The sequence below is a fragment of the Saimiri boliviensis genome, chromosome 11, assembly GCF_048565385.1.
Source record: "Saimiri boliviensis isolate mSaiBol1 chromosome 11, mSaiBol1.pri, whole genome shotgun sequence".
In the NCBI taxonomy this organism is placed as follows: Eukaryota; Metazoa; Chordata; class Mammalia; order Primates; family Cebidae; genus Saimiri; species Saimiri boliviensis.
Genome location: NC_133459.1, coordinates 37697861 through 37713015, shown reverse-complemented (window position 1 = coordinate 37713015; position 15155 = coordinate 37697861). Strand labels below are relative to the sequence as shown.

The window sequence follows — 15155 nt, the reverse complement described above, 5'->3', positions numbered from 1 at the left end:
AGGTGCTGGTGTCTGTTGATGACCTCGTTGAGTCATTCATGGTGGAATATGGAAGGGCAAGAGAGTGCGAGACACCAAGAGATTGAACTCAAAACCTCAAGGCCTTTCATGACCCCAGTTACTGAGCCACCACTGAGGACTCAGCAGCTTTCCCTTTGAGCCCCCTTGCTTCCTGATGCTCTATGCCCCACCTTTTGCTCACTTCCTCTCACTTCTTCCACTGCTACCTTCTGTAGGCAGTTTCCGCTGAGGAAAGGAATTGTGTGGTATGTTTACTATTCAGAACATCTACTCTTTTGACCTCTTTGCTGGATGCAACTAGGGGTGATGACCTGCTTCCCGCTGGCACTGAGGATTATAACCATATAAGAATTTGACAGGGCCGGGCGCGGTGGCTCACGCCTATAATCCCAGCACTTTGGGAGGCCGAGGCGGGTGGATCACGAGGTCAAGAGATGGAGACCATCCTGGTCAACAAGGTGAAACCCCGTCTCTACTAAAATACAAAAATTAGCTGGGCATGGTGGCACGTGCCTGTAGTCCCAGCTACTCGGGAGGCTGAGGCAGGAGAATTGCTTGAACCCAGGAGGCGGAGGTTGTGGTGAGCTGAGATTACACCATTGTACTCCAGCTTGGGTAACAAGAGCGAAACGCTGTCTCAAAAATAAATAAATAAAAAAATTAAAATAAAAATTAAAGAATTTAACAGAGAAATGGTAGGAAGAACTCTTACTACTGTCCAAGGAATTGCTGATGACCACCATAAAAAGAAACTAGGCCAGGTGTGGTGGCTCATACCTGTAATCGCAGCACTTTGGGAGGCCGAAGTGGGTGGATTGCCTGAGGTCAGGAGTTGGTTATCAGCCTGGCCAACATGCTGAAACCCCGTCTCTAGTAAAAATACAAAAACTGGCTGGGCATGGTAGTGCACGCCTGTTGTCCCAGCTACTCGGGAGGCTGAGGCAGGAGAATTGCTTGAACTTGGGAGATGGAGGTTGCAGTGAACAGAGATATTGTGCCACGGCACTCCAGCCTGGGTGACAAAGTGAGACTGTTTCAAAAAAAAAGAAAAGAAAAGAAAAAAGAAACTAGTTAAAGCGCGTAAGAAGAAATTTGCCTGTAATCAAGCATTCAGAATATGGAGAACTAATTCTGCTACAGAGTGAGCAGAGCAAGAACCTACATCGATTCCTTGCAGAGATTGCACTGGCTAAGGACAATCAGCTGAAGGTTCATGGGTTTTAAGTGTTTGTGGCTCACTGAAGCTCAAGTGAGGATTTCCTTGCAATGAGCAGAATTGCCCCTCTGTCTTTGTCACATAATTAAACACCTCACATTGTGTATGAGGTAACCATTTGGAGTCTGCTCTTAGCTTGTAAGTCCTTCATGTAATAAACTGAAAAGAGCCACACGGACAAAAAAGAAAAGTCCCTTCATAACTGGCATTAAACAATTCATGAGGGCGGAGTCTTTATGACATAAACATCTTCTATTAGGCCCCATTTTCCAAAATTATTGCGCTGGGGATTAAGTTTTCAACACATGTTCTTTGGGGAACATATTTAAACCATAGCATGTATGGTAAGTACAACAGTAGAGGAAAAGAGGATGATCTTTTCTTTTCTTTTTTTTTAAAAAAAGAAAGAGAAAGAAAGAAAGAAAGAAGAAGAAAAAAAGAGTAATAAAATTAAAAAAAAGAATAAAGAAGAGGAAGAAAGAGGATGAGGGAGAGAGGACGGGGGTGTTGCTTTATTGCCCGGGCTAGAATACAGTCTAAAAATGGGTATGCTTATAATTGTGCTTAATAATGGAAACATGAAAAGAAAATGAGGGAAGAAAATAACAAATAAGCAGCCAACCAATATTTCATTTAAACCTGTAAGTAGGTATGATGTGGTACTGATAAGAGTGTATATTTTGTGTATTTAAAATGGAGAGTTCTACAAATGTTAATTAAGTTTACTTGCTCTAGATCTGAGTTCAAGTCCTGGATATCGTTGTTAATTTTCTGTCTCATTGATCTGTCTAATATTAATGTTGAAGTCTCCCACTATCATTGTGTGGGAGTCCGAGTCTCTTTGTAAGTCTTATATATCTGGGTATTTGTGTATTGGGTGCGTATATATTTAGGATCATTAGCTCTTCTTGTTGCATTGATCCTTTTATCATTACATAATGTCCTTCTTTGCTTCTTTTGATCTTTGGAGGATGATCTTTTCATGGGCTTGTGTTCCTCCAAAATTTCTATGTCCAAATCCTAACCCTTACAGTCTCAGAATGTGACTACATTTGGATGTATGGCCTTTAAGGGGGTAATTAAGGAAAAATGAGCTCATTAGGGTGAGCCATAGCTCGATATGACTAGTATCTTTTTTTTTTGAGAAGTAGTCTAGCTTTGTCACCCAGGCTGGAGTGCAGTGGCGCGATCTCAGCTCACTGCAAACTCCGCCTCCTGAATTCAACCGATTCTCCTGCTTTTGCCCCCAAGTAGCTGGAATTACAGGCACCCGCCACCATGCCCAGCTAAATTTTGTATTTTTAGTAGAGATGCAGTTTCACCATGTTGACCAGACTGGTCTTGAACTCCTGACCTCGTGATCCACCTGCCTCGGCTTCCCAAAGTGCTGGGATTACAGGCATGAGCCACCATGCCCAGCTTTGACTGGGGTCTTTATAAAAAGAGGAACAGGCCAGGCTCAGGGGCTCACACTTGTCATCCCAGCACTTTAGGAGGCCAACGTGGGCAGATCACCTGAGGTTAGGAGTTCAAGACCAGCCTGGTCAACATGGCAAAACCCCATCTCTAGTAAAAATACAAAAATTAGCCAGGTATGGTGGTTGGTGCCTGTAATTCCAGCTACTTGGGAGGCTGAGGCAGGAGAATCACTTGAACCTGTGAGGTGGAGGTTGTAGTGAGCCAAGATTTCACCTAGACAACAAGAGCAAAACTCTGTCTCAAAAAAAAAAAAAAAAAAAAAAAAAAAAGAAAAAAAAGAGAACCAGCCTAGGCCACATGGTGAGATCTTCATTTCTACAAAAATTTAGCTGTGCATGGTAGCACGCACCTGTAGTCCCAACTACTCTGGAGGCTGAGGTGGGAGGATTGCTTGAGCCAGGCAGGTTGAGGCTGCCATGAGCCGTGATCACATCACTGCACTCCAGCCTGGGTGACAGAATGAGATCCTGTCTCAGTTTTAAAAAAAAGAAAAAGAAAAAAGAAGAAAAGAAAAGCAAATTTAGACACAGACATACTCAGAGGGGAAATATTGGGGAAAAATGACCATCTACAAGGGAAGGAAGACGCAGAAGAAAACACTCCTGCCAATACCTTGGTCTTGGATTTCTAGCTTCCAGAATGGTGAGAAATTAATTTCTGCCATTTAAGCCACCCAGTCTGTAACGTTTTGTTATGGTAGGCCTAGCAAACTAATACAGACGTCAATTAAAACTCTCATTTAGGCCGGGTGCAGTGGCTCATGCCTGTAATCCCAGCACTTTGGGAGGCCGAGGTGGGCAGATCACCTGAGGTGGGAAGTTCGAGACCAGCCTGACCAACATGAAGAAACCCCATCTCTACTAAAAATACAAAATTAGCCAGGCATGGTGGCACATGCCTGTAATCCCAGCTACTCGGGAGACTGAGGCAGGAGAATTGCTTGAACCCTGGAGGTGGAGGTGGAAGTGAGCTGAGATTGCACCATTGCACTCCAGGGTATAGACCCCATACCCTGTTGGTTAAGAAGAATACAGTAATTTGGCAAATTTCTTGGAGATCATTCATTAACGCATTTTTTTTTTTGAGCAAGGTCTCCACACTTAGAGCTCCACAGGCAGCATTCACATGATAGTCTATGTAAACAGGGCCTCCTGCAGTCATGCACTGAATTACCTTTGTAGCCCCATATGCCAGTCAGTTCCATCCAGTGGGTAAATTCCTTGGTTACAGAATCTGGTCATCCTGGGTTATGACTTTCCTTGACCAGGGTCTCTTAGAGCAGGGGTCCCCAGCCCCCAGGCCACGGCCTGGTTCCAGTCTGTGGCCTATTAAGAACCAGGCCACACAGCAGGAGGTGAGTAGTGGGCAAGCCAGTGAACCATTATCTATATATACAGCCACTCGCCTTCATTCACGTTACTGTCTGAGCTCCATCTCCTGTCAGATCACCAGCGGCATTAGATTCTCATAGGAGTGCAAACCCTGTTGTAAACTACTAAAAGTACAAAATTCTCCTTATGAGAATCTAGCCAGGTGTGGTGGCTCACGCCTGTAATCCAAGCACTTTGGAGGCCAAGGTGGGCGGAACACCTGAGGTCTGGAGTTCAAGACTAGCCTGACTAACATGGTGAAACCCTGTCTTAAAAAAAAAAAAAAGTTAAAAAAAAAAAAAAAAGAGAATCTGATGCCTGATGATCTGTCACTGTCTCCCATCACCCCCAGATGGGATTATCTAGTTGCAGGGAAACAAGCCCAGGGCTCCCACTGATTCTACATTAGGGTAAGTTGTATAATTATTTTATTACATGATACAATGTAGTAATAATAGAAATGAAATGCATTGCAAATATCATGAGCTTGAGTTATCCAGAAACTACCATCCCCAGCTACTGTCTGTGGAAACACTGTCTTCCATGAAGCCAGTCCCTGGTGCCAAAAAGTTGGGGACTGCTGCCTTAGAGGTACTCCTTGAGAGGAGGATTGGAGAGGATTCCTTCTTAGCGAGCTGTTTTGTGTTAGCATCACTCATTCTATTGGTGAGGTATTGGAGATTGGTGATGGCCTGAGGGGTTGCACAATCAAGAGCCCCTGCATTTTTCTTCCTGGTCAACAATTTTTTTTTTTTTTTTGAGATGGAGTTTCTCTCTGTCATCCAGACTGGAGTGCAATGGCACTATCTCAGCTCACTGCAACCTCCACCTCCCAGGTTCAAGTGATTCTCCTGCCTCAGCCTCCCAAGTAGCTTGGATTACAGGCACTTGCCACCACACCTGGCTAATTTTTGTATTTTTAGTAGAGACAGGGCTTCACCATATTGGCCAGGCTGGTCTCGAACTCCTGATCTTGTGATCCGCTCACCTCAGCCTCCCAAAGTGCTGGGATTACAGGCATGAGCTATCGTGCCCAGCCCTAGTCAACAATTTTTTTAAGGTTTAGTTGGCTGCTTTTTTTTTTTTTTTTTTTTGAGACGGCGTTTTGCTCTTGTTACCCAGGCTGGAGTGCAATGGCGCGATCCTGGCTCACTGCAATCTCCGCCTACTGGGTTCAGGCAATTCTCCTGCCTCAGCCTCCTGAGTAGCTGGGATTCCAGGCACGCGCCACCATGCCCAGCTAATTTTTTGTATTTTTAGTAGAGAAGAGGTTTCACCATGTTGACCAGGATGGTCTCAATCTCTTGACCTTGTGATCCGCCCATCTCGGCCTCCCAAAGTGCTGGGATTATAGGCTTGAGCCACCGCGCCCGGCAGTTGACTGCTTTTTAACTTCATTTTGGGTTAACAACTACTGTTTTGGTTATCTATGGCTGCATAATGAATGCTCCTAAAACTTAGTGACTTAAAACAACCACCAGAGCTATTTACTATCTCTCACAATTATTCAGGTTACCTGCTCAACTGGGCTGTGCTCCCCTTCATGGCACTGGCTGGGGTTTCAATAATTCTAGGCTTGAATGGACTGGAATATCCAAAGATGGCTCATGCACCTGGCTAGCAGTTGGCTGGGAGCTCAGCTGAGGTTGTTGACCACAGTGTTTCTGTAATCCTTCACTTGACCCCTTCACATGGTGTGTTCTTCAGAGCAGGGCAGTTGGGTTCCAAGAGGGAGTGTTCTAGGTACATGAAGAGGATGTTGCAGATCGCTTAAGGCCCAGCATAAAAGTTAACATATCAATCTCCCCACGTTCTTTCAGTCAAAGCAAGTAACTAGGCCAGCCCAGATTCAAGGGGAGGGGAAATACATTCATCTCTCAATGAGAACAATGGCAAGAAAGTTGTAGCCAGCCTGGGCAGCATGGTGAAACTCAGTCTCTAAAAAAAGTACAAAAATTAGCCATGTGGTGGCTCGCGCCTGCAGTCCCAGATACTCGGGAGGCTATGTGGGAAGATCCCTTGAGCCCGGGAGGTGGAGGTTGCAGGGAGCCGAGATCATGCTACTGCACTCTAGCCTGGGCGACAGAGAGAAGAGGCAGAATTTGGTGCCAGATTACTTGAGTTCAAAGCCAAGCTCTGCTAGAATTACTTAGTCCCTCTATATGATAGGATTCATAAATTAATATATGTAAAATACTTGGTATAGCCACTGACACAAAGTATATAACTGTCTGAGTCCTTGCTTTTTTTTTTTTTTGAGACAAAGTCTTGCTCTGCCACCCAGGCTGGAGTGCAGTGGTGTGATTTCAGTTCACTGCAACCTCCGCCTCCTGGATTTAAGTGATTCTCTTGCCTCAGCCTCCTGAGTAGCTGGGATTGCAGGCACCGCCATTATGCCTGGCTAATTTTTGTATTTTTGTAAAGAGGGGTTTCACCATGTTGGCCAGGTTGGTCTTGAACTCCTGACCTTAGGTGATCACCTGCCTCAGCCTCCGAAAGTGCTGGAATTACAGGCATGAGCCACTGCACCCAGCCTAAATGAGAGTTTTAATTGACATCTGTATTAGTTTGCTGGGCCTACCATAACAAAGTGTTATAGACTGGGTGGCTTAAATGGCAGAAATTATCCTGGCCTAGTGTTTGCTATGGTTAAGGAGGAACCTAAATGACCTTTAGGTAGAAAAAATATCAGATAAGCAGGTCTATGGTCTGGAAAAAGAAGCTTCTCTTTTTGAAGGTGACATAGATTAAATTTCAAGTTCATTCTGATGAGAGACTATCTACGGAATTAAAGTGAATAGGTGGGCAAGAATGACAGTGCATCAGGCACAACAGTATGAATGTTCTGCAGCTAAATGGTCCTTAGTTCATTAATTAAAATGTTTAAACAAATGAAAAAATATTATCAAGCTCTTCCTGAGAGAATATAGAGTTACCAGTTAACAAAAATCATTGCAATTTAGCTGAGTGTGGTGACACATGCCTGTGGTCCCAGCTAATCAGGAGGATGAGGCAGAAGGATCCCTTGAGCCCAGGAGTTTGAGTCCAGCGTAAGCAACATAGTAAGACCCCGCCTTTACAATAAATGAAAAATAAAATAAGGCCAGGCATGGTGGCTCACGGCCTGTAATCCTAGCACTTGGGGAGGCTGAGGCAGAAGGATTGCTTGAGCCCAGGAGTTCTAGACCAGGCTGGGCGACACAGGGAGGCCCTGTCTCTCAAAAAAAAAAAAAAAAAAAAAAAAAAATTAGCTAAGTGTATGGTGGTGTGCACATGAGGTTCCAGCTACCCAGGAGGCTGAGGTGGGAGACAGAGCAAGACTTTATCTCAAAAAATAAATAAAATAAAATAATTGCAATTAAGCTTGACATACACTCATTTTTAAAAAAGCGCACAAGCCCACAATCTCATGCAAGGAAAGATTATTAGGTTTAATTTATTTGAGGACGCTAAGATGCTGACTGTTAAATGTGCGCTCTGAATGAAAAGACCTCCCCGCCCCGCCCCGCCCCGCCCCAAACAGGCTTTGTGTGAGCAACATGGCAGTTTATTCACCTGGGTATGGGCTGAGTCCAAAAAGAGTCGACAGAGGGTGGTGGTGTAGGAGTTGTTTGTTTGTGTGTTTGAGACAGAGTCTCACTCTGTCACCAGACACCAGGCCGGAGTACAGTGGCACAATCTTGGCTCACTGTAACCTCCGCTTCCCGGGTTCAAACAATTCTGCCTCAGCTTCCTGGGTAGCTGGGACTACAGGCACACGCCACCACTCCCAGCTAATTTTTGTATTTTTAGTAGAAATGGGGTTTCATCATGTTGGCCAGGATGGTCTTGATCTCCTGATCTCATGATCCACCCACCTTGGCCTCCCAAAGTGCTGGGATTACAGGCATGAGCCACTGTGCCCAGCTATTTTAAAAATTATTATTATTTGGGTTTTTTTTTCTTTTATTTATTTTTTTTGTAGAGATGAGGTTTCACCATGTTGGCCAAGCTGGTCTCGAACTCCTGGCCTCAAGTGATCCACCCACCTCGACCTCCCAAAGTGTTGGGATTACAGGCCTGAGCCACCGCGCTGGGCCTTATTTGTTCTTGAGAAAGGGCTGGAGTGCAATGGTGCAATCTCAGCTCACTGCAACCTCCGCCTCTTGGGTTCAAGTGATTCTCCTGCCTCAGCCTCCTGAGTAGCTGGGACTACATGTGTGTGCCACCATGCCCGGCTGATTTTTTTGTACTTTTAGTAGAGACAAGGTTTCACCATGTTAGCCAGGTTGGTCTTGATCTCCTGACCTCATGATCCACCTGCCTTGGCCTCCCAAAGTGCTGGGATTACAGGCATGAGCCACTGTGCCCCAACTTTGTTATTTTTTATGCAGATAGGGTCTCACCATTGCCCAGACTGATCTTGAACTCCTAGGCTCAGGCAATTCTCCTATCTCAGCCTCCCAGTGCTGGGATTACTGGAGCTTCTTTTGTGTTCCGTTTTGCATGTAACTTGCATGCAAAGACTTTATAGTAGAGTTCCTTTTTGTGGTTGTTTTGGTTTATATATTTATTTATTTTGCTTCTTCAACCACAAGCTTGAAAAATAGTTTAAACTTGCCCAAATATAGAATAGAACTCATTTAATTAATTAATTAATTTTTTTGAGACGGAGTCTCGATTTGTCACCGGGCTGGAGTGCAGTGGCGCCATCTTGGCTCACTGCAACCTCTGCCACCTAGGTTCAAGTGGTTCTCCTGCCTTAACCTCTTGAGTAGCTGGGACTACAGGCGCATGCCACCAAGCCCCGCTAATTTTTGTAGTTTTAGTAGAGATGGGGTTTTGCCATGTCAGCCAGGATGGTCTTGATCTCCTGACCTCGTAATTTGCCCTCCTCCGTCTCCTAAGGTGCTGTGATTACAGACCTGAGCCACCTCACCCAGCCGTGTCTTCTTTCAAGATATAATCAAGACAGAGTTTCGGGCTGGGTATAGTGCTCACACCTCCAATCCCAGCACTTTGGGAGGATTGCTTGAGGCAAGGAGTTTGAGACCAGCCCAGCTAACATAGCAAGACTCCTTCTCTCTCTCTCTGTCTCTCTCTCTTTTTTTTTTTTTACGTTCATTTGCTTAACTTTCATCCATGAAAATCTTTATCCTTCTCTTATTAAATAAAAATGTTGGCCGGGCGTGGTGAATCATGCCTGTAATCCCAGCACTTTGAAAGGCAGAGGCGGGTGGATCACGAGGTCAAGAGATTGAGACCATCCTGGTCAACATGGTGAAACCCCGTCTCTACTAAAAATACAAAAAATTAGCTGGGCATGGTGGTGCATGCCTGTAATCCCAGCTACTCAGGAGGCTGAGGCAGGAGAATTGCCTGAACCCAGGAGGCGAGGTTGCGGTGAGCCGAGATTGTGCCATTGCACTCCAGCCTGGGTAACAAGAGCGAAACTCTGTCTCAAAAAAAACAAAAAAGTTATTAACAACAACGAAAAGACAGATCTTCAACAAATTTTTAGAGACCAAGCACCGTGGCTTATGCCTGTAATTTTAACACTTTGGGAAATGTGAACCAAACTACCCAAGGGGTTCACCTTGCGTGCTGCCTAGATAGTGCCCACTCATCAAGACAGGGGTATTGCCATAGAGAAAGAGTAATTCATGCAAAGCCGGTTGTGAGGGAGACCAGACTTTTATCATTATTAAAATCAGTCTCCCCTAGCATTTGGGGAACAGAGTTTTTAAGGATAACTTGGCAGGTTGGGGGAAGCCAGTGAGCCAGGAGCACTAATTGGTCAGGAATGAATTCATAGAGAGTCGAAGCTCTCTTCTTGTGTTGAGTCAGTTCCTGGGTGGCGGGGGCGCACAAGATCAGATGAACCAGTTTAGTGATCTGGGTGGTGCCAGCTGATCCATCAATTGCAGGGTCTGCAAAATATTTCAAGCCCTGATCTTAGGAGCAGTTTAGGGAGGGTCAGAATCTTGTAGCCTCCAACTGCATGACTCCTAAACCGTATTTCTAATGTTGTGGCTAATACTAGTTCTACAAGGGCAATGTAGTGCCCATGCAAGGAGGTCTGCTTTTTTTTTTTCTAATCTTGCCTTCTCGTTTTATTACATTAAGTTGATCTTCGACCTCTGATATTCTTTCTTCTGCTTGGTCAATTCAGCTGTTGAAACTTGTGCATGCTTCGCAAAGTTCTCGTGTTGTGTTTTTCAGCTCCATCAATTCACTTATATTCCTCTCTAAGTTGTCCATTCTCGTTAGCATTTCATCAAATCTTTTTCAATATTCTTAGTTTCTTTGCATTGGGTTAGAACAGGCGTCCCCAAACTACGGCCTGTGGGCCGCATGCAACCCCCTGAGGCCATTTATCCAGCCCCCTGCCACACTTCAGGAAGGGGCACCTCTTTCATTGGTGGTCAGTGAGAGGAGCACAGTATGTGGTGGCCCTCCAACGGTCTGAGGGACAGTGAACTGGCCCCCTGTGTAAAAAGTTTGGGGACACCTGGGTTAGAACATGTTCTTTTAGTTCACAGAAGTTTCTTATTACCCACCTTCTGAAACCTGATTCTGTCATTTCATCACACTCATTCTCCATCCAGCTTTCTTCCCTTGCTGGTGAGGAGTTGTGTTCCCTTGTAGGAGGAGAGGTGTTCTGGTTTCGGGTGTTTTCATCCTTTTTGCACTGGTTTCTTCCCATCTTTGTGGATTTATCCACCTGTCATCTTTGTAGTTGCTGACTTTCAGATTTGGTCTCTGAGTGGATGTCCAGTTTGTTGATGATGAAGTTATTTCTGTTTCTTAGTTTTCCTTCTACCAGTCTGGCCCCTCTGTTGTAGGACTGCTGAGGTCCACTCCAGGCCCTGTTTGCCTGGGGATCACCTGCAGCAGCTGCAGAACAGTAAGGGTTGCTGCCAGTTTCTTCTTCTACTATCTTTGTCCCAGAAGGATACCTGCCAAATGTCAATCTGATCTCTCCTTTATGAGGTGACTCTTTAGATATATGGGGGTCAGGGAGCTGCTTGAGAAGACAGTCTGTCCTTTATAGGAGCTCAAGTGCTGAGCTATGAGCTCCGTTGTTCATTCAGAGCTGCTGGGTAGGTACGTTGAGGTCTGCTGCAGCAGAACTCATAACCCCCCTTTTTTTCCCAGATGCTTTGTCCCAGGGAGTTAGGGCTTCATTTATGAGTTTCTGTTGTGCTGCTGCCTTTTTTCAGGGCTGCCCTGCCCAGCAAGGAGGCAGCCTAGTCACTCTCCACCTGCAGAGGCTTTGCTGGGCTGCTGTGGGCTCCACCCAGCTGCTGTGTGAACTTCCCTGCAGTCCTGTTTATATGGGTGTAGTTAGAACTGCCTCGGCAATGATGGCCCACCTCTGTAATGGTGGACTCTCTCTGTAATGGCAGGTTGCCTTGGCAATGGCAGGCTGCCTCAGCAATGGCCAACTACCTCTGTAGTGGTGGAGTGCCTTGGTAATGGTGGATGCCCCTTCCCCACACAGCGGGACCATCCTGGGTTCAACTGTGCTTGCTGTGAAACTCTCAACCCAGAGCGTTTCCAATTGCTTTTTTTGTGTGTGTGGGGGTGGAACCAGCTAAGTCTGATCACCTGGATCCCTGCCTCAGTGCGGTTTTTTTTTTAAAGTTGAATGGTCGACTCTCTCCCAGGTGTTCTAGTCACCTATTCAAAAGGCACCGGGATCTGTGTGATTTCCCCTGCGGCGACTCACTGCACTGGCTGAAACAGTGGCACTGAGATTCCTGGCGCTTTTTTTTGCCCAGGAATCTCCTGGCCTGGTTCCCTGTTTCAGTCCCCTTTTTAAACAGACAAATGGGTGACTGTGCCTTCCCGGGGCTCCAATCGCCAGCTGAAAGGGTACCCGGACCAGTGTATTTTGTACGGAGAACTGCTGCGCCGGAGCACTGGCAAAGCAGCCACACTGACAAAAACAGCCGCGGCAGCCAAAACAGCCATGCTGGCGACCCCCGGGGCTCCTCCGCCTGGGAATCTCCTGGTCTGTGGGCAATAAAAATCCATCTGGAAATTCAGCATCCACTCACCCTCTGCGCTTTCACTAGGAGTGGCAATCCTGAGCTGTTCCTAAATGGCCATCTTGGATCTTCCCTAGAATATTTTTCTTTTATTTCTTTCTTTCTTCTTTTTTTTTTTTTTAATAAGAAAAAGAATAAAGAAGAGGAAGAAAGAGAAAGAGGAAGAGGGAGAGAGGATGGGGGTATTGCTTTATTGCCCGGGCTAGAATGCAATCTAAATATGGGTATGCCTATAATTGTCCTATAATGGAGACATAAAAGAAAATGAGGGAAGAGAATAACAAACAAGGAGCCAACCAACATTTTGTTTAAACTTCTAAGTTGATATGATGTGGTAATGATAAGAGTGTATATTTTGTGTATTTAAAGTGGAGAGTTCTATAAATGTTAATTACATTTACTTGTTCCAGATCTGAGTTCAAGTCCTGGATATCGTTGTTAATTTTCTGTCTCATTGATCTGTCTAATATTAATGTTGAAGTCTCCCACTCTTATTGTGTGAGAGTCTAAGTCCCTTTATTAGTCTTGTATGTCTGGGTATTCCTGTATTGGGTGCATATATATTTAGTATCTTTAGCTCTTCTTGTTGTTGCATTGATCCTTTTATCATTGTATAATGTCCTTCTTTGCTTCTTTTGATCTTTGTTGCTTTAACGACTATTTTATCAGAAGCAAAAATTGTAACTTCTGCTTTTTATTTATTTATTTTAGCTCTCTGGTTGGTTGGTAAATCTTTCTCCATCCCTTGTTCTGAGTCTTTGTGTATCCTTAAATGTGAGATGGGTCTGGATGCAGCATACTGATGAGTTTTAGTTTTTTATTCAAATTGGCTGTCTGTCTTTGGATTGGGGGATTTAGTCGATTTAAATTTAGAATTAATAATGATATATGTGAGTTTAATACTGCCATTTAATATTAGCTGGCTATTTTGCCCATTAGTTGATGTAAATTCTTCATTTTATTGATGATCTTTTTAGTATTTTTTAGAAAGGCTGATACTGTTTATTCCTTTCTATGTGTAGTGGTTCTTTCAGAAGCTCTTATAAAGCAGGTCTGGTGGTGATGAAATCTCCGAGTGCTTGTTTATTCAGAAAAAACTTTATTTTTCCTTCACTTATGAAGCTTAGTTTGGCTGGATGTGAAATTCTTGGTTGAAAGTTCTTTTCTTTAAGGATGTTGAATATTGGTCCCCAATCTCTTCTGGCATGTAGGGTTTCTGCTGAGAGATCTGCTGTAAGTCTGATAGGCTTCCCTTTGTGGGTAACCTGACCTTTCTCTCTGGCTGCTCTTAGTATTTTCTCCTTCATTTCAACCCTGGTGAATCTGACGATTACGTGCCTTGGAGTTGCTCTTCTTGAGGAATATCTTTGTGGTGTTCTCTGTATTACCTGGAGTTGAATATTATCTTGCCTTACTAGGTTGGGAAAATTTTCCTGAATAATATCCTGAAGCATATTTTCCAGCTTGGATTCATTCTTTTCGTCACATTCAGGTACACCTATCAAGCGTAGATTAGGTCTTTTCACATAGTCCCATAATTCTTGGAGACTTTGCTCGTTCGTTTTTATCCTTTTTTCTCTAATCTTGTCTTCTAGTTTTATTTCATTGAGTTGGTCTTCGACCTCTGATATCCTTTCTTCTGCTTGATCAATTCGGCTGTTAAAACTTGTGCATACTTCACGTAGTTCTCTTATTGTGTTTTTCAGCTCCATCAATTCACTTATATTCCTCTCTAAATTGTGTATTCTTGTTAACATTTCGTCAAACCTTTTTTTAAAGTTGTTTCTTTAGATTGAGTTAGAACAAGTTCTTTTAATTCACAGAAGTTTCTCATTATCCACATTTTGAAGCCTGCTTCTGTAATTGGAACACACTCGTTCTCCATCAGGCCTTGTTTCATTGCTGATGAGGAACTGTGATCCCCTGCTGAGGGAGAGGTGTTCTGATCTTGGGTATTCTCAGCCTGTTTTGACTGTGTTCTTCCCTTCGTTGTAGATTTATCCATCTGTGGTCTTTGTATTTACCGTCTTTGTAATTGGGTTTCTGAGTGGACGTCCAACTTGTTGATTCTCAGCGCCGAAATCTGAGCAACCCACTGCGCCGACTAAATCAGCGGCGTTAAGATTGATGGTGCTTTTCTGATTCTGCACCAAGAACTGCCACTCTGAGGTGCCGGCAAAACCACCTCGTCGGTCACGAGTCGCGCTGGCGACCCGTGGGGCTCCTCTGCTGGGAATCTCCTGGTTCGTGAGCAACAAGAATTCATGTGAAGGTGTGGCGTCCTCTCGTTCTTTGCACTTTCACTGGGAGCTACAATCCTGAGCTGCTAGTGATCAGCCATCTTGGATGTCTCCATATTTTTCTATTTTTAAGAATAATAGTGGATGGGTGCAGTGGCTCATGCCTGTAATCCCAGCACTTTGGGAGGTCAAGGCTGGCAGATCACCTGAGGTCAGGGCTTCAAGACCACCCTGGCCAACATGGTGAAACTCTGTCTCTACTAAAAATACAAAAATTAGCTGGACGTGTTGGTGGGTGCCTGTAATCCCAGCTACTTGGGAGGCTGAGGCAGGGAGAATTGCTTGAACCCAGAAGGTGGAGGTTGCAGTGAGCTGAGATTGTACCACTGCACTACAGCCTGAATGACACAGCGAGATTCTGTCCAAAAAAAAAAAAAAAAAAATGGTAACAAGAAAGGCTAACTGTAATATGGCCTATATTATTGTAACAAAATGGCCTTTTCCAAATTTAGCTGGTAAGTTTTTTTTAAAATATTTATTTATTTATTGAGACAAGAGTCTTGCTCTGTCACCCAGGCTGGAGAGTGCAGTGGCACCCTCTCTGCTCACTGCAACCTCTGCCTCCCAGGTTCAAGTGATTCTCCTGCCTTAGCCTCCTGAGTAGCTGGGATTACAGGCGCCTGCCACCATACTAGCTAATTTTTTGTATTTTTAGCAGAGATGGGGTTTTGCCAAGTTGGCCAGGCTGATCTCGAACTCCTGACCTCAGATGATCCGCTTGCCTCAGCCTCCCAAA

At 44.6% G+C, this 15155-nt stretch overlaps 1 pseudogene; it reads left to right on the top strand.

The window, feature by feature from the left end:
• Positions 1 to 268: 268 nt before the first annotated feature.
• LOC120366058 (eukaryotic translation initiation factor 1-like) lies at positions 269 to 1245 on the top strand (annotated as a pseudogene).
• Positions 1246 to 15155: the final 13910 nt, after the last annotated feature.